The sequence below is a fragment of the Sorex araneus genome, chromosome 10, assembly GCF_027595985.1.
Source record: "Sorex araneus isolate mSorAra2 chromosome 10, mSorAra2.pri, whole genome shotgun sequence".
Lineage (NCBI taxonomy): Eukaryota > Metazoa > Chordata > Mammalia > Eulipotyphla > Soricidae > Sorex > Sorex araneus.
The window spans coordinates 19,835,481-19,856,746 of NC_073311.1; the positions used below are offsets into that span (position 1 = coordinate 19,835,481).

A 21,266-nucleotide genomic window follows, 5' to 3' on the forward strand; every position below is an offset into this window, starting at 1 on the left:
TGATTTACCCACTTTCCTTCCTTCTTTTCTTCTAATAATATCTTTTACTGTAGTTCAAAAGTATGCTGTTATTTTGTTTCTCAGTTTATTTACCAATTATGGGTGAGATCATGCAGCGTTTTACTTTTTTTGAATTATTAGATAAGCATAATATCCTCCAGGTACAGCCATGTTGTTGCATAATGGCAAGATTTCATTTTTGAGATCCCATTTTCTTAATCTTATCAACTCACTTTCCTCTTATCATCAGTGTTGCTAGACTGTTTACAGGATATTAAGTATTGTAAAAAGAAAAATAAAGAAGATGTGCTCATTCATGAGAACTACATTCCAAATAAAAATATATAGTTTTTATTAAAAGCAAGTCTTAAGGAAGTTAAAATTTGGACTATATAGAGTTTTCTTGTTATACTCCGTATACTCACACATAATAGCCATCTGCATTGTCAATGCCATCTACCCAGTGGCACATTTATTACAATTGATGAACCGATGCTGATACATTACTATCTAAAATCCATGGTTTATATTAGGATTCATTATTTGTTGTATGTGCTATGGGTTTAGAAAAATTAATAGTAACATACAACATTGCTGTGATATAATCAAAAGTAATTTTACTGCCCTAAAAGTTTGTGTTAATTTGCCTTTCCTTGCAGCCACGGATAATCATCTTACTGTCTCCATTGCTTTCTTTTCCAGAATGTCATGTAATTGTAATCATATAGTTTGTGGCTTTTTCAGATGAGATTTTTCTCATTAATTATGTGGTCTTATGCTGAAAGCAGGTAAAGGATATACATAACCTTTAAGTATCTGAAATAAATGCCCTAAAGAAATGACAGTGAGAGAAAGAGAGAGAGAGAGAGAGAGAGAGAGAGAGAGAGAGAGAGAGAGAGAGAGAAACACAGACAGACAGAAAGACAGGCAGGCAGGCAGATAGACAGAGACAGAGATAGAGAGAGCCAAAGAGACAGAGAGATAGAAAGATAAAGAGACAGAGAGACAGAGACAGAAGAAAAGTACCAGTCATAAAGGCAGGCTGGGAGGGTAGGGGTTGGTGGAGGGAAACTGAGGATATTCGTGTTAGAAATGTACACTGTTGAAGGGGAAGGTGTTGGAACATTGTATGCCTGAAACCCAGTCATGGACAGCTTTGTAACTGCATGTCTCATAGAAATTCAACAAAATAAGTAACGTGATCTTAAGAGGTGGGGCCAGTAAGACTGTAAAGAAAATTTTTAGAGTGTTCCTCTTGCACTTATAAGCAAAAAAAATTCATAAAAATGGAACTAAACACAGTGTACTGTCTATTTGGCCCTAGGTCGTTTCTTTTTATTCCTAAATAGTATGTAATTGTGAGGACGTACCACAGTTTACTTATCCATTCAATTATTGAAAGACATCTTTGTTCTAAAAGGGTTTTTTTTAGGGGGGGCACATCTGGCAGGGATGGGGTGCCATATATGGTACCAGGGATTGAATCCAGGTCAGATGTGTTCAAGGCAATTATCTACCCATGGTACTATCTCTACAGCCCTTACTTGCTAGTTTTGGAAGCTATGGGTAAGGCAGCTAGAAATTTGTGTGGGTAGGTTCTTATGTAAGAAAGAACATTTTTGGTAAAATGCTAAGGATTGTGATTGCTGGATTATATTATTAAGTATGTTTAATTTGTTGGAAACGACCACACTGTCCTCCTAAATGGCTATTTCATCTTTATTCCCACCAGCAATAAAGGAGAGTTCCTGTTGCTCCACATTACTGGTAGTGTTTGGAGTTGTCCACTGTTGAATTTTGCCCATTCTAATTGGTGAGTAGTAGCGTTATTTTATTTGTATTATTTTAGTGTTATTTGTATTTGTATGTGTTGTTTTATTGTAGTGTTATTTTTTTTTGTATTTCTCTAATGGCATATGATTAAGGACATCTTTTTGTAGGTTTATTTGCTATCGTAGGTTTTCTTTGGTGAGTTTTTAAGGTGTTTTTTTTAAACTTATTTAAAAATCTTTTTGTTATTATCTTTAAGCTTTAAGAGTAAGACAGTTGTAACCATGGCTCCCACTCTTTGTACGATTATGTGGCAAGTCTTAAAGAACTGGTCTGCATAAATACTGATATGTATGTCTCAGCTCTCTGAAATAATAGAATTGTCTCAGGGGATGCTCTGTTGAGCTGGCTCTGTGCCTACCACCAAATGTAACATGACTGACTTATTATAAACTCAAAAGAATGCCGCCAATATTGGCTCATCACAGATTCTCATGGCTATTTATGACTGAGAAATTTTGAGTCCATTGGAACTTCGAGGTTGAGTGACTTGTGAAAGGGCACCCAATTGTGACAGCCAGAGAGAAACACAGTGTAGTTGAGGGTCTCACATGCAAAGCTACCCCTGCATGGTCCTTGCCCAGGACTCCCTGCACAACTTCTCTGGTTTTGTTCACTTTCTAGAGCTTCAGAATAACTAGTTTCATGAGTTGGTGTTATTGAAATTAAGGTAAAACAGTTCTATAGAATACATGTAGATTTGTTGATGATCATGGATTTTGTCATGGAGGACAAGTTCAGAAGTAAAAGATGACCTGCTTTTGGTTGGTGAATAGATGCTATCATGTGACTCACTCTGGATGCAGTTTTGTTTCTTTCTCTCTCTCTCTTTTTTTTGTTTTTGTTTTTGGTTTTTAGGTCACACCCGGCGATGCACAGGGGTCACTCCTGGCTCATGCACTCAGGAATTACTCCTGGCGGTGTTCAGGGGACCATATGGGATGCTGGGAATCGAACTCGGGTCGGCCGCGTGCAAGGCAAACACCCTACCCGCTGTGCTATCACTCCAGCCTGTGTTTCTTTCTCTTCGTCTTAGTTTTTATTTTATTCAAGGGACACTTCCCAGAAAACAACTCTATATTCTTAATTTAATGAGTTTCAAAAATGTCTAGAGGTGATGACTACCAGCACAGTGAGACCAAGTATTTCTGTCATCTAAGTATTTTCCTTATAGCTACATACATTCACTCTACTCCCTTCTCCCTCTTTCTGGCTTTATCATCCATTGATCTGCTTTCTGCTTCAATAGTTTTGCTTTCTAGAATTTCATGTACATTCTACAAGATTTTTTAAGTTCCATCACTAGTCTTTGAAATTTATGTACTTTGGTGACGTATATTATCATTTTTGTGACAGTTCTTTGTATACATATATCACAGTTATCCACATATCAGTTGGTAGACTTAAAGAATTTCCTATTTGACCTGGACTGTTAGGAATAAAACTGTTATTCCATTCAAGTAAAGTCTTTGTGTAGACATTTGTTTTCATTTCTCTCATGTAAATAGCCAGAAGTGTGGCATTGTTAGCCTTATGGTAACACAAGCTTTGTAAACACAACACTGTTTACAATGTGGGTATGTTCATTTATAAGGCCTTTAGCTGTATGATAAACTGTTACCATGTTCTATTTGCTTTGCCCATATTTGACATTGCCAGTTACATAATTTTAAAGATGGTACTTTCATTTGTAATTTGATGACTTATGAGATGAGTATATTTTATGTGAGTTTGGACAGTTTTTGGAAGTTTGTTCAAATATCTTTGGGGACATACCTGGCAGTCCTTCTGGTTTCCTCCTTTACTCCCATTCTGGGATAAAAGCCGGGTCAGCCTTGTGCAAGGCAAGCACCCTACCCACTGTACTATCACTCCAGTCCTCTTTACCCCACATTTAAAAAATTGGAATGTTTGGTCTTATCAAATTTTCCATGTACCTACATGTATGACTATTATAAAACATCTTGCTAATGTCCTCAGCCCATCTACTTCTTATTCTTATTATCAGCCTGTAGCAAGAACAGAGATTGCCATTTTTTTACTATATCATTAGTTTTCCTTTATATTTCATGGCTTTTGTGGCTAGTTTTTAAGAACTTTTAATTGATTAAGGTTCTAGCAATCTATAACACTGTTAATGACAGTTTCCTATTCACATAATTCCGATAGCACATCTGTCACCAGCACACTACCCCATTCTTCCAAGAACCCTAGTGGCCCTTTCATTTTGTGTCTAATTTTTAAGTACACTTTTGAGTAATCCAAAGTCACTCATATATTATGCATTTTTGTATGTAGGCTTATAATTTATTGACAGTTAATTTTTCTATATGGCTTGAAAAAAGCGGTAAAAATTCTTTTTTAAAAAAATTTTTTAATTGAGTTACTGTGAGAACAGTTACAGGGCTTTTAGGATCGAGTCTCAGTCATACTATGCTCAAACACCCATCCCTTCACCAGTGCACATGTTCCACCACCAATAACACCAGCATACCCCCGTCCCACTCCCCCTCTGCCTGTGTGGCAGATAATTAGCACTTTACTCTTTCATTTGATTACATTCAATTTTGGACAGGAAACTCACTATCATTATTTGGTGTTTTACCCCCAACAGTCAGACCTGTCGGAATGACATCATTAGATTGTATGTTTTCTATTGTTGGTAACAAAGAGCATATGATGTTGCATGGTCTCGAAGTGGCCACCCAGATTTGGAATTCTGGTATTAAGTCCAGAGGTATTTCTGCCAGCAGCCGCAGCATTCCGAGATTGGTTTCTGTGGTGCTGGGATCATGGCTGTTCAGGAGCGGAGGAGCTGTCCATGGGAGACCACTTGAGGTCTCATTTGGGCAGGAGGCAGGGCCGATTCTACCTCCCCCATCGAAAGATTCCCCATGCATCCCGTTCCATCACTGCAAACTCCTACCTCTCTGTTCAACTGATTCTGAATGGTGTTGGTCGCCATACTGTCACAGGGGGGAAAAGCCCCTTCCCCTCTGGGGGCTGCACGAGGCCGTGGCTTAGTTCAGAGTCCAGGAGTATATCTGCCAGCAGCCGCTGGATTCTGAGATTGGTTTCTGTGCCTCTAGGATAATGGATGCTCAGGAGTGGCGAAGCCATTCCAGAGCACATATTTTGTATATCAGGAAAGGTCGTGCGGTTTGGAGATGTCGAGTCCCGCATACCTGAGCCGTGTTAGTAGAAGCTCAGTGTCGCCAGGGCTCCATCTGGAGAAGGCGTGCTGGCTGTACCTTCCCCGTCTGGCACCCCGGTGTTGTTGGCCTGGTCTGGGGTCCAGAGCGTTCTCCGGCCTGCAGTGCTGCCGGAATGGCCCGGATTTTTTACTGCTGATTATGGCGTGATGGTGCCAAGGGCAGGTTGAGGGTGTGACTTCCAGCTGGCCGGGGTGAATTGGAAATTAGGCTGGCTCTGCCCTGTTCCAATTTGCCCCCCAAGGTTTGAAGATGTCCAGTCCCGCATACTGGAGCCGTGTTAGTAGAAGCTCAGTGTTGCTGGGGCTCCATCTGGAGAAGGCGTGCAGGAACCACAATTTTCTTTAAAATTAGAAGGAGTGGTCAGACTGGTCATTTGAAGGCCAAGTCCATTGCGTTGCTCACAGTGAACCCATTCAATCCCTGTTACCACAGATGATCCCCGGAACTAGGAGTGATCCTGTAGTGCAAAGCCTGGAGGAAACCCTCATCACAGCCAGGTGTGTCATCCCACCCGGCTCGCTCTCAGCAGCCTCTTCCCACCACTTTTCCCCTTGCCCCTTCAGACTGGGGCAGTGCGCCTGGGCCCTTTAAAGGGGCCAACTGGTGGTGGCAGCATGGGCTGGTGCGCAGGGCCCGGGTCGGGGAAAAGGGCTAAAAATTCTTAGTTAGATTCTCTGTGTCTAGTTTATATAACACCATTTTCTGGAAGGGTAGTTGTTTAAGTCAATGTTGAAGAGCTGAAGAGATAGTACAAGAGTAGTGCACTTGCCTTGTAAATGGCCAACTCTGGTTTTGATTTCTGGCATCATATATGCTTTACTGAGTACTGGCAGGTATGATATAAGATGATAGATTCAGGAGTAAACTCTGACATGACTTGGTGTTGCCCCATCCCCTAAAACTGAACCAGATAAACAAAATTGCAGTCTTAAAACTTTAGTCTGAGAGATGATTTACTTTTTCATAGTCCTGAACCACTGAAATGTGCTGCCTTTAATATAGGTTTTTATGTATGTTTTAATTTTATTTGTCACTGTCATCCCATTGCTCATGGATTTGTTCGAGTGGGCACCAGTAGCGTCTCTCATTGAGAGACTTATTATTACTGTTTTTGGCATATCCAATATGCACGGGTAGTTTGCCAGGCTCTGCCGTGCAGGCTTGATACTCTCGGTAGCTTGCCAGGCTCTCCGAGAGGGTGGAGGAATCGAACTCGGGTCGGCTGCATGAAAGGCGAACGCCCAACCGCTGTGCTATCGCTCCAGCCCAATTTTATTTATAGTGATTTTTATTTGTATTCTAGCTGCTTTGCCTGTATTTTGTTAGCTGTATTTTATGATAATGATATTATAAAGTGCATGTACTTTCTAATTTTAATCTTATGTTTATTGGATGTAGAAAATCTACTAATTTAGGGACATTATTGCATTTTATAATATATTTTTCTAGTAGATTGTTAGAACAGTCACAAAGATGTTTGGCATATAGGTAATTTGTGAATAAAGACACACATTTAATTTCCTAAAATAGGGTGCTGGAGTGATAGTACAGCGGGTAGGATGTTTGCCTTGCACACGGCTGACCCGGGTTCAAATCCCAGCATCCTATATGGTCCCCTGAGCATTGCCAGGAGTAATTCCTGAGTGCAGAGTCAGGAGTAACCCCTGTGCATCGCTGGGTGTGACCCCCCCAAAAAAAGAAAAATTAATTCCCTATATAAATAAAATTCTGTTTTCATATGTGTTTGCCAACAACATTTCCTTTCTACTTGTGAAGTCACATAACTGGCTTTTCACTCACTTGACAGAATCTTTTACAGAAAAGAAAGTTCAATGTTAATGAAGGTTAGTTTATTATTTTATGGATTTTGCCTGTGTGTTATAGCTAAAAACTCATTAGTCCAACACTTAAATGTAGACTTCTTTTTGGCTCCTTTTGAGTCATACCCATTGATGCCCAGGGATTACTCCTAGCTCTGCACTCAGGAATTACTTCTAGTGGTGCTTGGGAGACCATTTGGGGATGCCAGGGATCAAACCCGGGCCAGCCGGGTGCAAGGCAAATCCCCGCCCCACTGGACTCTGGTTCCTTAAATACAGATTTTTGATGTTTTCTTAGACATTTTATAGTCTTATCTTTTGTTTTAAGCTATGTGGTGGATTTGGGGTTAATTTTATATGGATCTTAGGGCTTTGGAGGAGTGTGTGGTTAGAGCACACTTATGCTCACTCACACACTTGGCTTAGGGGGCTATGTGTGCTGCTGGGGAGATCCCTCACTTGGATGCATACAAGCTTTAACCTTATTCCAGAAGTGCTATTACTCAGCTTTATGGAAGACGCATGTTGGGAAATAGGTTGAGAAGATATCTAACAGTAATAGTTATAAATAAGTTTGAAAGTCTAGTCCTTTAATATTTCTCTTGTGATTGTTCATTTGAGAAATGTTTGGTAAGATTGGGAAAGTATTTAAGATGTATTTGAGAAGCTTAATGGATTAAGGGCAGAGACTGATTTTATATTGGACCAGCATTTCCTGAGACTGAATCTTGGCTCAGTTACTTCCTTGCTATGGGCAGAATCTCTCAGTCTCTTGAACTGTATACAGAGGATAATAACACCCAATGCAGGGTGAAATCAAGCTGAGTAAAATATGGAGCATGATTAGAAATAAGCAGGCTCTCAAATATTAATCAAGTTAGCCTCTTTCATTAACATTACTGTCATTAAGGATATACTCAATTCATCACTAGCAGAAATTACTATTAACAACTGTACAGAATATGTAATAGTAAATAATGTATTTGTGAACTGTGAATAGTCTTTAGATAAATTATCTCTATAGTTCTTGAAAAGGGGGCTTGTCAACTTCACTCCAAAATTATTCATGATGAAGTTCATTGCTCTCCATATTGAGTTGAAGTTTTTTGACTGTAAAAGCACTCCATCTCTCACACTGAGTACACAAATATCTGAATTTTATAACAATGTACTGGGTCTATCTTTTCCTATTTTGTAAGATTTCAATAGTAAATCATTTGCTGGCAAATTACTTTGTAATTCTTTTCATAAATAGAAAAACAATTATACATGTAACAGTGCACTGGGTCAGTAGCTGTTACACAACGGAAACAGAGTTTGAAACATTAAGTTAGGGAAGTAAACCATCCCATAAGGCTCTGAGTAGGCCTAAAAAGAGTGGAGCTATTTTTGCAGGTGTTCACTTTTGAAAACTTACCATTGCCTAAAATTTACAATAGGTCTGTTACTGCAATCAGTACATCTGGAGTAGTGATTGCGTTTTTTTACAAAATTTTAGATTTAGGATGTTGAGGACACCAAGAAGGGTATAATATAGTAAATCTGACCCATACAAACTGACAGTAATCAAACACATTTATGTAATTTTTTTAGTGTCCTGTATCATCATAATTGTTCTGGGAGCACAGCAATGCACTGTAGCTTTCTCTGGTCAGGACCCTAATTTAATATTTACTTTCAATCTGTGTTTTCTCTGGGCTCAGAAGAAAAGAGAATGGTGCTGCTAAATGAGAGATAGAAAATAAGTGGAGTGTTCTGGCTGATGTGTATAGTTGGGGAAGTAAGCCATTTCAGGCACAAGTTAATTTTTCTTTGGTCCTTTTGTACCCAAAATCTAGAAATCTTCATAATAGAAAAACATAGGGGACTTTATTTTCACCACCTGCTCTGTCTTGTGGACTCCTTATAAAGAATAATGGATGTTATTAAAATTACATTTTCTGTCCTTTTCACTTTCCACCTGTGCTCTTCTTTGGATTGAGGAGGTGAGACAAACCAGAAAAGCCATGAAAATAACCAATATCAAATTGATTCAAATACTGCATTAATAACACTTAAACTTAGAAATTTTTACTGTTCATTACTGTGGTTGCAACCCTCTGATTGTAAAATATTACAAAGGCACACGTGTGTGGGAAGGGGTCGTTGTGTAGTTTGCGGGCTCTCTGGGAGTTCTGTCTCGCGCGCGCCGCTCACGTTTGGTGTTCTGGAGCTGCTGTGTCTGGACCGGATTGGGACGGCTCCTCCTGTGCTCTGCTTCTGTGTGTGCCTCTGTGCTCTCTTCTGTCTATCTCTGTGTCTGTCTCTGTAGTCTCTCCTCTGGTCTCTTCCGACCTCTCTCTGTCTCTGCTTCTGTGTCTTCTCTCTTGCTTCTGTATCTTCTCTCCTGCTTCTGTCTCTTCTCCTTGCTTCTGTCTTACCTCTGCCACTTCTGTCTTGCCTCTGTGTCTTCTTCTGTGTGTGTCCTGCTGCCTCCTCTTCTGTCTCTGCTGCCTCCTCTTCTGTCTCTGCTGTCTCCTCTTCTTCCCTCAGTCTTAGTTTGTATAGCACTCACATAGGGCGGTGACACAAAGGTGGGTTGACATTAACAAATCAACAAAGAGAGGTAAGACCACTCCTCCAGGAGAGTAACAAAAGTCTCATCTAAAGAGATTACTCCAGATTACTAGGAGATCCACTCAAGTGTGGGGTCCAGACAAGGGTGTGTCAGGGTATGTCCCTTTCTTCCTTCCTCAGCTAGTAATTCACTTAAATATTTGTAGTAAATCTACTTCAAATATTTCTAGCAATGTCATTATGTATGAGCACAGTAAGAGATGCATCAAATTTAAAGTTTGGTTCTTTCTGAGGACATCTCACTATATTTTCTAGACCACAGTCCTCAGGCCAGGTTAGTCTTCCTAACCCCAGCAGGGTCCTAGTCTCGTTGTTACTTTTGGATCATGACAGCATTTGTCTATGACCATGCTCTGAACTTATAGCTGAGTATTGTGGCGCTTTGGCCTGGCCCATTTCGATGACAGGGTAGCTCACAGCTTGCCCTGGGTCCATTCCGTCCCTCATTTGGACCCTTCTTTTGGGGTGCTAGGAACTAAGTGCAACTGAGTTGAGAAAGCAGATGCCAAGGGATAAATATTATTGGAGTTAATCAGCTCCCAAGTTACAAAGCATAATATTAACTTTCTTCCTTTGTCCATACAGAAAGGACATTGTTTTAAGGTAAACTTAAGTTCACTGCGACAAGGCTAAAAGGACAAACCCCATGTTATCCTACATCTGATGAACAATGAACATTTGTTTTAAGTAAGTTTTTTATTGTTTTAGTTTGACTCATTGGATCTTATTAATTGTAGGTTAACAGTTTTAAATACCAGTTTTTCAATGATTTCTTCAAAGGGAAACTAGAATTATTAGAGTATTTTCCAGTTATGCTATACTTATCTGTGCTTGGTTACCTATATATTTATGCCTGGTTTCTGACCTTGTTTCTTGCAATTAGTAATTTGGAAAGTTTGGAAAAAAAATTATTCTCCCTGTAGTACAAATAATATACCCTCAACTTTTTTTTTTAATTCACCATAACATTTAGCACAGTTGAGTACTAGTATTTAGCATATTCTTGATCCTTTATAATATTTTATAGGAGAAGAGGAATAATAGTGGCCTGAGATGCAATTTCTCCAAACTGATTATTTCCCATGCACCTTAGCTATAAATATGATTCCAGATCTATGCCTGTTGTTTGCAAAGTAACTGTTTGTGACTACACGTCTGTTATAATCTAGGAACTATTGGACTCTTTCTTCCTTTTATTCTCTTGCTGGACTGGAGAGATAGCATAACGGGTAGGGCATTTGCCTTGCATGTGGCCAACCTGGGTTTGATTCCTCCATCCCTCTCGGAGATCCTGGCAAGCTACCCGTGGCATATTTGATATGCCAAAAACAGTAACAAGTCTCACGATGGAGACGTTACTGGTGCCTGCTCGAGCAAATCAATGAGCAATGGTATGACAGTGATAATGATTCTGTTGCTAGGCTCAGTAGAGACTGTGTACAGTAGAGGCTGAGATATGATTTAATCTCAGATTAAATGGTCCAATCATTGTGTGGGGGTTGAATTGGACCAGTTATTGCAAGAGTTAAATACATAAAAATAAATTGGGGCCTGGAGTGATAGCATAGCGCATAGGGCGTTTTCCTTGTATGCAGCTGACCTGGGTTCTATTCCCAGCATCCCGTATGGTCCCCTGAGCACCGCCAGGAGTAATTCCTGAGTGCAGAGACAGGAGTGACCCCTGTACATTGCCGGGTGTGACCGAAAAAGAAAAAAATAAAATAAAAAATAAGTTGAACAGACCTGCTTGGTAATGGACATAATTGTGTAAGATTTAATTAACAGCTCAGTTTTTCAAAAAAATAAATGAGTTTGTGGTAGTCTTAATTCCATTGTGGTTATACTTGGAATTTGGCAAATTGTCTGGAAATGCTTATTTATGCTGGGTAGAACCTTATGCATTTGGGTTCACTTTTTTTTTAATTGAATCACCATGAGATACACAATTACAAAGCTTTCATGACAGGGTTTCATAGTGTTCCAACACCCATACCTCTACCAGTGTTCATTTTCTACCACCAGTGTTCCCAGTTTCCCTCCTGCCACCCCCAGCAGCCTGCCTATATGGCAGATTCTCTCTCTCTCTACCTCTCTCCCTCTCTCTCTCTCTCCCTCCCTCCATCCCTCTCCCTCCCTCTCCCTCCTTTTTGGTCAATATAGTTTGCAATTTACAAGTTGCAACTTGTAACTCAGTTGCAACCGAGAGGTTGTCTTGTTTGTTCCTTTACCTACTTTCAGCACATAGTTCTTATCCAGAGAGATCACTTCCAACTCTCATTGTCATAGTTATTCTTTCACTATCCTAACTGCCCTTCTACAACATGTGGCAAATTTCCAACCATGAACCAGTCTTCCTGAGCCTTGCTTCAACTATCCTTGGGTGTGAATCTCATACTGTGATTTTTCATATCCCTCAAATGAGTAAAATCATCTATATCTGTCCCTCTCTTTCTAAATCATTTCACTCAGCACGACATTTTTCATGTCCATTCATTTATAAGCGGATTTCATGACTTCATTTTTCCTGGTAGCTGTATAATATCCTATTGTGTAGATGTGCCATAGTTTCTTTACCCAGTCGTCTGTTCTTGGGCACTTGTGTTGTTTCCATTGTTCTGGTTATTGTGCTGCAATGAGCATAAAAGTGCAGATATTTTTTTCTGTGATGTGTTTTTATGCCCCAGCGGCATATTCCCAGAAGTGGTATTGCTTATGGAAGTTCTATTTCTAGTTTTTTTAGAAAAGCCCATTATTGTTTTACAAAAAGGCTGAACCGGTTGGCATTCCCACCAATAATGAATGAGAGCCCCTTTCTCACTGCATCTGCACCGGCTCTGGTTGTTCTTGTTTTTGATGTGTGTGTTCACTTTTTTTGGTCTTGATTTCCTTTCTTCCTCACTGGCTCTTTTCCTTAAAGATTTTACTCCCAGAAAAATGCAATAATCTTTAGGCTCAGGGAGACAGGATTTTCATGTTACTCCGTTAAGTACGCCCATATAGGTAGTCTTTCATGGGTTTATAATATCCTTGATAGTATTAATGTAATATCAGTTATTAGTATAATAGACTTTAATTTTTTTATGAAAATGAAGTTGGAGATTTTCTTTTAGTTAAAACTATTTTATTTAAGAAGAACACTGTGATTTTCTTCCTTCTTAAAGCACTTTTGGAGTATTGACTCTTAATTTTTTATATTCAGTACCTTCTGGCTTTTGCAAATGCGATAACACTGAACCAAGCTTTATGAAATACCATTAGACATTACCTTCTAAAGTCTATAGATGATTAATTGAATATTCAAAAACAATTGATCGCAGAGGTTTCAAAATTAATCTTTTCTCCTGTTGTATCTATATAGATTTAGTGACTTGGTTATTGTATCCTGCTATTTTTTGAAATGTATTTATTCTGATCCACTATGAAGAGTAAAGTGTGTAAGTACCCCTTTTTAGCTCCTGGGAAATTGGCCTAACTTTACAACTCACTTACAATTTTAAGGTATCAATTAGCTGTCAAGTTTGCTGCTTTAGATATCAAATAGTCTTGAAATTTCAGCTCTAAATCTCCATGGATTTCTTTCTAACCACATCTGAATCATGATGCACTGTTGTAAAGCACTGAACTAAATCAACCAGATACTGTTTCTGACTCTCCTTCTCACTGTCAAAATGAAACTTCTAGTAGATCAATTAGGAAAAGCATTGATTTCTTTAAAGGCTCTTATCCTACATAGAACCTATAAGTCACAAGTGTATTTCCATATAGTTATGTTTAGACTTGATGAATAACTCAGATGATCTCCCATTTGCATGCAACTTGTAGTAAACAATGATCTGTTTTATAAATTGACCTCCCATGAGTATTCTTTGCTTAAAAAGCAAGAAATATAGACGCAGTAGAGTGGATATTTTTGTCTTTGAAAGATGAATTTTAACATATGAGGTATAAAGATATTTTCTTTTTGGGTCACTCCTGGCTCTGTACTCAGGAATTAACCCTGGCGGTGCTCAGGGGACCATATGTGATGCTGGGAATTGAACCCGGGTTGGCCACGTGCAAGGCAAATGCCCTACCCACTGTGCTATTGCTCCATCCCCAAGATATAAAGATTTTTAAATAAATCTGCACTACTTATAGTTTGTATTGATTATTATCTATTTTGAGTAAAATAAATGGGAATTTTGGGTTATACATAATTTAATTTAGTAAAAATTACGTTTTTTTTCTGTTCTATGATATTTACTAAAACTCCCTTGAGAATTTTAATAGTCAGAAGGCTGTGTAAATAGTATAATGGGCTGGGCTCCTTCCTTGCGCATGGCCGACATGGATTCAATCTCTGGCACCTCATATGACCTCCAGAGCACAGCTAGTATTGATCCATGAGCACAGAGCCAGGTGTAAGTCCTAAGCACACCCAGGTTAGCCCCCAAAACAAGACAAAAATAAAACTAAAAAAAATCCAGTTATATTTAGAATTATCTAAATTAAATATGTCTTAGATCACCCTTGACCTCAGAGTGTAGAAAGAAGGAAAGACATAGAGTGAGGAGCAAGGGGAGAAGAGATAGATGAGGGGCAAAGGGAGCCGGAGTCACGGTTCAGATATATTGCCATTATTAAGGAATCATCGAGCTAAATATCCAAACCATAGAGTCAACTTCACTGAAATGGCAAGACCCAAACTTTAATAAACAGATTGTTAAAAGGTACCTGTTAAGATGGCAAGCTGGGGCCTGAGGGTAGCAGGGGATGGGGGGTAGTGCTCAGAGAGGGACACTGGCAACACTGTGGGAGGGAAGTTGACAGTGGTGGCAGGATTGGTGACGGAAGATTGTGTGTAAAAAAAGCAAACTATAAATAAATTTGTAAATCATGTGATTGAATAAAATAAAATTTTGGAAAAAAATCTAAATAAATAAAAAATAGTCTATAACATAAAACTCAGAAACAGGTTATCATTTTCTTCTGTTTCCAAAGTGGTACTTATAACTATTTCCTTTTCCTCAGGTGAGCTCTGACTTTATATAATTACCCTGCTGTGCTTGGAGTGCAGGGTCATTCCCAGTGCTGCCTGGGCCTGATGCTGCTCTGGCGTGGGGAGGGAGTGTGGTCATGGACTGCTGGGGGCCATATTCAGGGCCTCTCACATACTAGTGATCTGTTGTACCACTTGAAATGTACCCCTGGCCCATGGTACAGCTAATTTTAAGTGAGCTAGCAAAAATAATCACACATTGAAATAATTACCACATAGAACTGTTACTTATTCAATAAATATTATTACTGTTCAAATGTTTTTCTCACTTTTGTTTTGTAATTTCACACAGAATTTTGCATACACAGTTATTTTATAAAATAAAGTTTTTACTAAATCCATGTTACCCACGTTGATGACCACTTGTTTTAGGAACTTTTGTCTTAATATCTTGACTGTAGCACTGTAGCATTGTCGTCCCGTTGTTCATGGATTTGCACGAGCGGGCACCAGTAACATCTCCAATTGTGTGACTTGTTGTTACTGTTTTGGGCATCAAATACCCATGAATAGCTTTCCAGGTTCTGCCTTGTAGGCAGGATACTCTCAGTAGCTTGCCGGGCTCTCCAAGAGGGATGGAGGAATCGAACCACAGTGGGTGCATGCAAGGCTATAGCCAAAAATTAAGTTCTCATTGTATGGCTGAAATCCAACAATCAACAGCTTTGTAACTGTGCATCTCACTGATGAGTCACTAAAAATAAATAAAGATAAGAACATTTAAAAAATTGTAAGAACATTTAAAAAATTGTCTTTATGCAATGAAGATGTTTATGTGACATTGATGCAAGTTCTACAGAATGTTCAGGTTTGGAGTCATTTCTATTCATGGCTTTGGTGCTTTTATAGCTGTAGACAGCTTTGCCATTACCACCAGGGGCTGCAATTTATAAGTTTATGCTATAAAGAGTAGTCATGGTGAATACCTTTCCTAAAAGGACTATTTAACTCTTGACCTGATTATTTTCACTTTCCTTCCTTCAGATATAGCTTAATGATATTTCCTACATTTTCAGAAATGATTTTATTTCTCCTGAGGAAATGACGTGTGTGTGTGTGTGTGTGTGTGTGTGTGTGTGTGTGTGAATAATAGTAATTACACCAGCTTCTTGTATTCTATGTTTTTTTTCAGCTTTCAGGAATTGGTGATTGTAATAAGATACAATATATTAAATTAAGCATCTTTCAAAGAGGATAGAGAGATAGTATAGGAAGTAAAAGGATCGCCTTGCATTGTATCCTCTTAAGCTATGATCCTGGTTTAATTCCTGGTAACCCAATATAGTCCTCTAAGAACCTCCACCGGTCAATGGTGAACACAAACCATGAATAGCCCTTGAACATTGCTGAATGTACCCCAGATTCTCCTACCCCCAGTTACCTTTCCAAAAAAAATTACTGTATGAATTAAACAGATACTTATAAATAGCTTTCATTTATATTTTACAACTTTAAGCTTACTTTTGTGTAAATTTACTCAGCTTACTTTTGTATAAAGTTACTCATTTTATTTGCTTCTCAAAATATGTATGATAATACTGTTAAGATAAAATAGTCCAGAGAGTAGAGACTTTTGTCATTATCACTAAATTTAGAACCAGAGAAAATAAAGGTTGTTAAATATTAAGCACTAGCTTTCAAGTTGACATGTCAACAAAAAATTTTAGAAATAGGGACATACGGTAGATATTGAAAAATATTAGGTTGAACCTTTACTATGAGTAAATAATTAACTTTCAAGATGATATTTTCAGAAAAACATTTCAGAAATTTGGATATAAGGTGGATGTTGAAGAATATCAGGTCAAAAATTCTGGAATATGAAAATGAGAAAAACCAAATAATCATTTAGATTGCATTTAAGAATTGACTTTTATAAATCACAAGAATTGTGCTTTGGGCTGTAGTGATAGTCTATTGATAGAAGATGATGAAAAATACTTTATGTGATTTTCAACTGAAGTAACATCTGGCAGTGTCTGGAGACATTTTTATTGTTAGAATTGAAAGATTGAGGTACTGTAAGTGATATCTACTTGGGGCCAACATTCTTCACACATTGTGAAATCTATAGGACAGTCAGTCCCACATAATATAGATTTTTCTTTCTTCAAATGACAATAGGGTTGATATTGAGCAATTGTGGACTAAATTGTGGAGAACTGAAAATGTCTATTCAAGAATTTGAAACTAACCCTATATGCATTAGGGAGCCATTGACAGTTTGGGGGAAGAAAGAGCTATATCCAATAGAACTGGGTTGATAATGGTAATCTATAAAATCAGTTTTATTTCCCAAGAAAAACTCATTTCAGGAGCTCCTGACCAAGAAAAGATGAGTGTTGAAGTGCACTGAGACTTTATAGGCAAATTCTTGGCTAGGTGTGTGAGATAATTAGAATTTGTCTCTTAAGATGGAATTGAACAGCCAATGTAAGTTTATTTTTTGTAAATGACCTGGGAGGCTCTTATTACACCCAGCACAGCTGAAAGAGAGCAGTCAGACTTCTGATGCCTATAAATCACAGAGATAGTTTATGGATGGGCTGATTTTGTGGACGTGATCAGTGTACTGCAAGCATCCATGGAACATTCCGCTCTGTGATGAGATGTGACTGCTGCCAGGGATCATGATAATCCTGGATTTATCTGACTCTCCTCTATTCCAAATAGTTTTAGCATGTCAGAGTTTTCACAGATCAATCCCCTAACCTTTAACTGCATTGTATTTCAAGTTGATGAACTGTATATGACAAAATTTAAAGCAAGTGCCTCCTACTTTTGTAATCATCTTCCAATTGTTTTTTCAGCCTTTTCACTTTTCAATTTACATAATGCTAATTTTTCCTACCCTCAAATTACCTATAATAAAAGCTAGTATTCTTCTTCTGATAGTACAAGTATCTTTATTTTAGACATTCTTAAATGGAAAAATTATATACCAGAAATTTTAATATGTCTGTGGCTCTAACAATATCACAAGAAATGAATGATAAATGCCTGTTACTATTTTACTCGAAACCATAGTTAATGAGTATTCTGCTGTGGGGCCTGCTATCTTGAAATAATATGTTAAACATGATTTAGAGTTATTTCAGTTCCAAATATGTAGGTTTACAGTTTTCTGATAGAGGCTTGCACTTGCTTTAAGCAATAGTGCATATTTATTGCATCTGTGAACTACCTGGAGGGCCAAGAACAATATTAAATCTTACAGATTGCTGTAAAGTAATTCAATTCTGAAAAAAGAGGTCAGCTTGCATGACTTCTGTTGCTTTTTTTTTTTTTTGAAATCATATCCTGAGGCATGTGCTCTAGGGCTTGTGGGCATTTATTATTTGTATTAATATTGTTAGTTTTCTGTGGCTCCTTTAAAAACTTATTAAGGCACCTTGATGTGCAAATTTGTTCATGATAGAGTTGTTCCAGGCACACAGTGTTCCAACACCAATCCCGCCACCAGTGTGCCCTGCCTGTCAACAATGTCCCTGGGTTTCCTTCTTCCTCCCGCCTGCCCCCTTGGCAGGCACATGACATGTTTATTTCATATTGCTTAAATAAGTGGCAAAAGAAATTATTAGAAAAATAAGTAAAAGTTTGTGACTATTGCTTTATGATTTTTAATCTTCCTTAATTTCATGGAGGGAAACCATAAGTACCGTGAGTGCCATACTCAGTGCCTTGTTCCAGGGTTTGTCTTTTCAAGATTCTTTAATGCTTTTTGCAAAATTGGTTTCAAGGCTATGCGTTCCATTATGTTCTTTGTTTACAAAGCTCTGTGATGTTCCTTCAAATCTGAAAGAAAATCTAGGTGGGTAGAGAGTAAAGGTGATATGTTCATTTTGTTTTTGTCTCATATTCCATCATTTTTTCTGGCAGATGGAGTATCATTTGATAGAACTCTGTGAATCTTTAGGGCTTTCCATTTTTTGTATATTCCTTTTTTTAAAAAATATTTTTTAACTTGCTGCTTTCAATATTCTTTCTCTGTCTTTAGATTTTGTTATTCTGAGTGCAGTGTGTGTTGGACTCTTCTTATTTGAGTGTGTTTTTGCTGTGGTCCTTTGAGGCCTTTGGATCTAAGTGCCTATATTCTGCAACTCAGGGAAATTCTTATCTGTGGTGTCTTTATTGTTCATCAAATGTTCTTAAGAGACTTTGATGATTCTTATATAGACATATCAGAGTTCTGGTCTGGAGGCTGGAGATTCATTTCACCTGGTAGAGTGTCAGTGGATTCCTTTCTTCTCTAGCTACATTCATTTTCTGTACTTATGCTCATTTTTGAAGTGAAGTGAATCTATTTTCTACTTTCATTTGTGCATAGTCTTTTAGGGAAAAAAAGTGTGATTGTTATTCAGGGAACTTTTAAAAATATTTTCTATGGTAACTTTACTCAAGAGAATCATGAGTAAATTTGGAAAAAGACTCATAAGAATGGAATGTGGTGAGTGACCCATTTTGTTGATTTTCTACATTAACTTATAATACATGTTAAACGTAACAAATATCAGTTGATAATTCAGATTATGTCAGAATTAACTCTAAATATGAGGCTGGTTTTGGAATTTTATTTTTTACTGTATTTTCTTATTGAATAAATTAATTTATAATTGGTTATTGAATATCAATTTTTTTTTACTTGTTTCATGCTTTTCTCAACATTATGCAGTTTTCTGCTACAAGGATGAGTATCTGGACCTGGAGAGTATCATGCTGAGTGAAGTTAGTTGGAGGGAGGTAGACACAAAATGATCTCTTTCATATGTGGAATATAATAAATATAACACTGGAATATCAAGTGCCCAAAGGCAACAGAAACAAAGAATATGAGATTGATCTTCATTAGGAAACCTGCCTCTTGGGGCAGGGGTGGGGAATATGACAGGGAAGGGAACACTACAAGAATAGAGGACAGAAGTGTTCAACCATGAGAAAGACAGGCATTCGAGGTATTAAAGTGGTATTCATGAAGCCCTACAGGCAACAATACTATAAACCATAGTGTCTTAAGTTACCAAAAAATCATGCCTCTCATTGTGGCAGTTGGGAGAGTACAAGGAAATGAGGGCATTGTTGGAGGTAAGTGGACACTGGTGAAGGGATTGGTGTTGAAACATTGTAGTTATGAAAGTCATGAATAATCTTGTAATTCAGGGTGACTTAATAAATCACTTGTATCAGTTTTCATCCTGTTGCTCACTGATTTGCTCCAGCGGGTGCCAGTAATGTCTCCATTCATCCCTGTCATGTGCTCATGTAGCCCAATGGTGTCTGCTGGCTCCAGGAACATGAAGAGCATCAAACCGTTCATTCAGGGTCTTGAGGAAGAAGTCTGACCATCTCGTAGGTGGGTGGCCAATTGTTCTTTTGATGTCTCATGGGATCCAGTCGGTAATGGCTCTAGTCCAGCAGTCGTCTACATGTTATTTTTGTTAATTTTTATTAAATCTTTTTTTGTCAATGGGCAAAATAGACAATGAAAAATAACAAAAATAATATGATCATGATATGTTCCTCATATGTTGAATAAACATTGATATATTTTAGCAGATGTATCCAGAACTTTAGGGTTAGGTTAAACTTTGTTATCTTCTATTTTTTTTTAATATACGCAAGCAATGAATTTCTGGGTATTGATTATGTAGCCGGCCACACTACTATTTAAATCTATTGTTTCTAGGAGCTTTTTGTAGAGTCTTTAGCCTTCTCTAAGTATAGTACCATGTCATTCTGCAAATAGTGAGAGCTTAACTTCTTCCTTTCCTATTTGGATGCCTTTGTTATCTTTATCTTACTTAATAGCTGTAGCAAATACCTCCAGTACTATATTGAATAGAAGTTGTGAGAGCGGGCATCCTTATCTTGTTCCTGATCTTAGAGGGAAGACTTTCTGTTTTTCCACATTAAGGATAATGCCTGTTGTGGGCTTGTAGTAGATAGCTTTGACTATATTGAGGAAAGGTCCTTCAACTCCCATCTTGTTGAGGGATTTTATCATGAATGGGTGATGGACCTTGTTTAATGCTTTTTCTGCATCTGTTGATATGATCATTTAGGTTTTATCTTTTCTTTTATTGATAATGGTGTATTTTGCCGATTGACTTGTGAATGTTAAACCATGTTTGCATCTCCAGGATGAATCCTACTTGTCAGGGTATATGATCTTGATGAGTTGTTGGATTCTTTTTGCGAGTATTTTGTTGAGGATCTTTGCATCTGTGTTCTTCAGGGATATCAATCTATAATTTTCTTCCTTTCTTCCTTCATTCCTTCCTTCCTTCCTTCCTTCCTTCCTTCCTTCCTTCCTTCCTTCCTTCCTTCCTTCCTTCCTTCCTTCCTTCCTTCCTTCCTTTCTTTCTTTCTTTCTTTCTTTCTTTCTTTCTTTCTTTCTTTCTTTCTTTCTTTCTTTCTTTCTTTCTTTCTTTCTTTCTTGTCTCTGTTTCTTTAGTTTCTTGGAAAAGCTTGAAGAGGATTGGCAGTAGGTCCTCTTTAAAGCTTTGAATGAATTCACTAATGAATCCCTCTGGGCCTGGGCTTTTGTTTTAGGAAAGACTTTTGATTACTATTTCAGTTTTTTTCAGTGATGATAGGTCTGCTCTGCTATTCCGAATTATCTTGGTTCAGCCTTGATTCAGCTTTATAGGAGTCCAGAAATTTATCCATTTTTTTCAAGGTACTCTTGTTGCATGCCAGAAAGATTTTTTTTTTTTGCTTTTTTTGGGTCACACCCGGTGATGCACAGAG

The 21,266-nt window shown here is 38.0% G+C and overlaps 1 protein-coding gene across 5 annotated transcripts in view; it reads left to right on the forward strand.

The window, feature by feature from the left end:
• The window catches only part of NAV3 (neuron navigator 3), an 841,062-nt gene that overhangs the window by 98,050 nt on the left and 721,746 nt on the right, over positions 1-21,266 (forward strand). For all 5 annotated transcript variants that reach the window (XM_055117929.1, XM_055117930.1, XM_055117932.1 and 2 more), the window contains exon 2: positions 1,733-1,813. The gene's annotated coding sequence lies outside the window, so the exon portion shown is untranslated. The remainder of the gene's footprint in view (positions 1-1,732; positions 1,814-21,266) is intronic.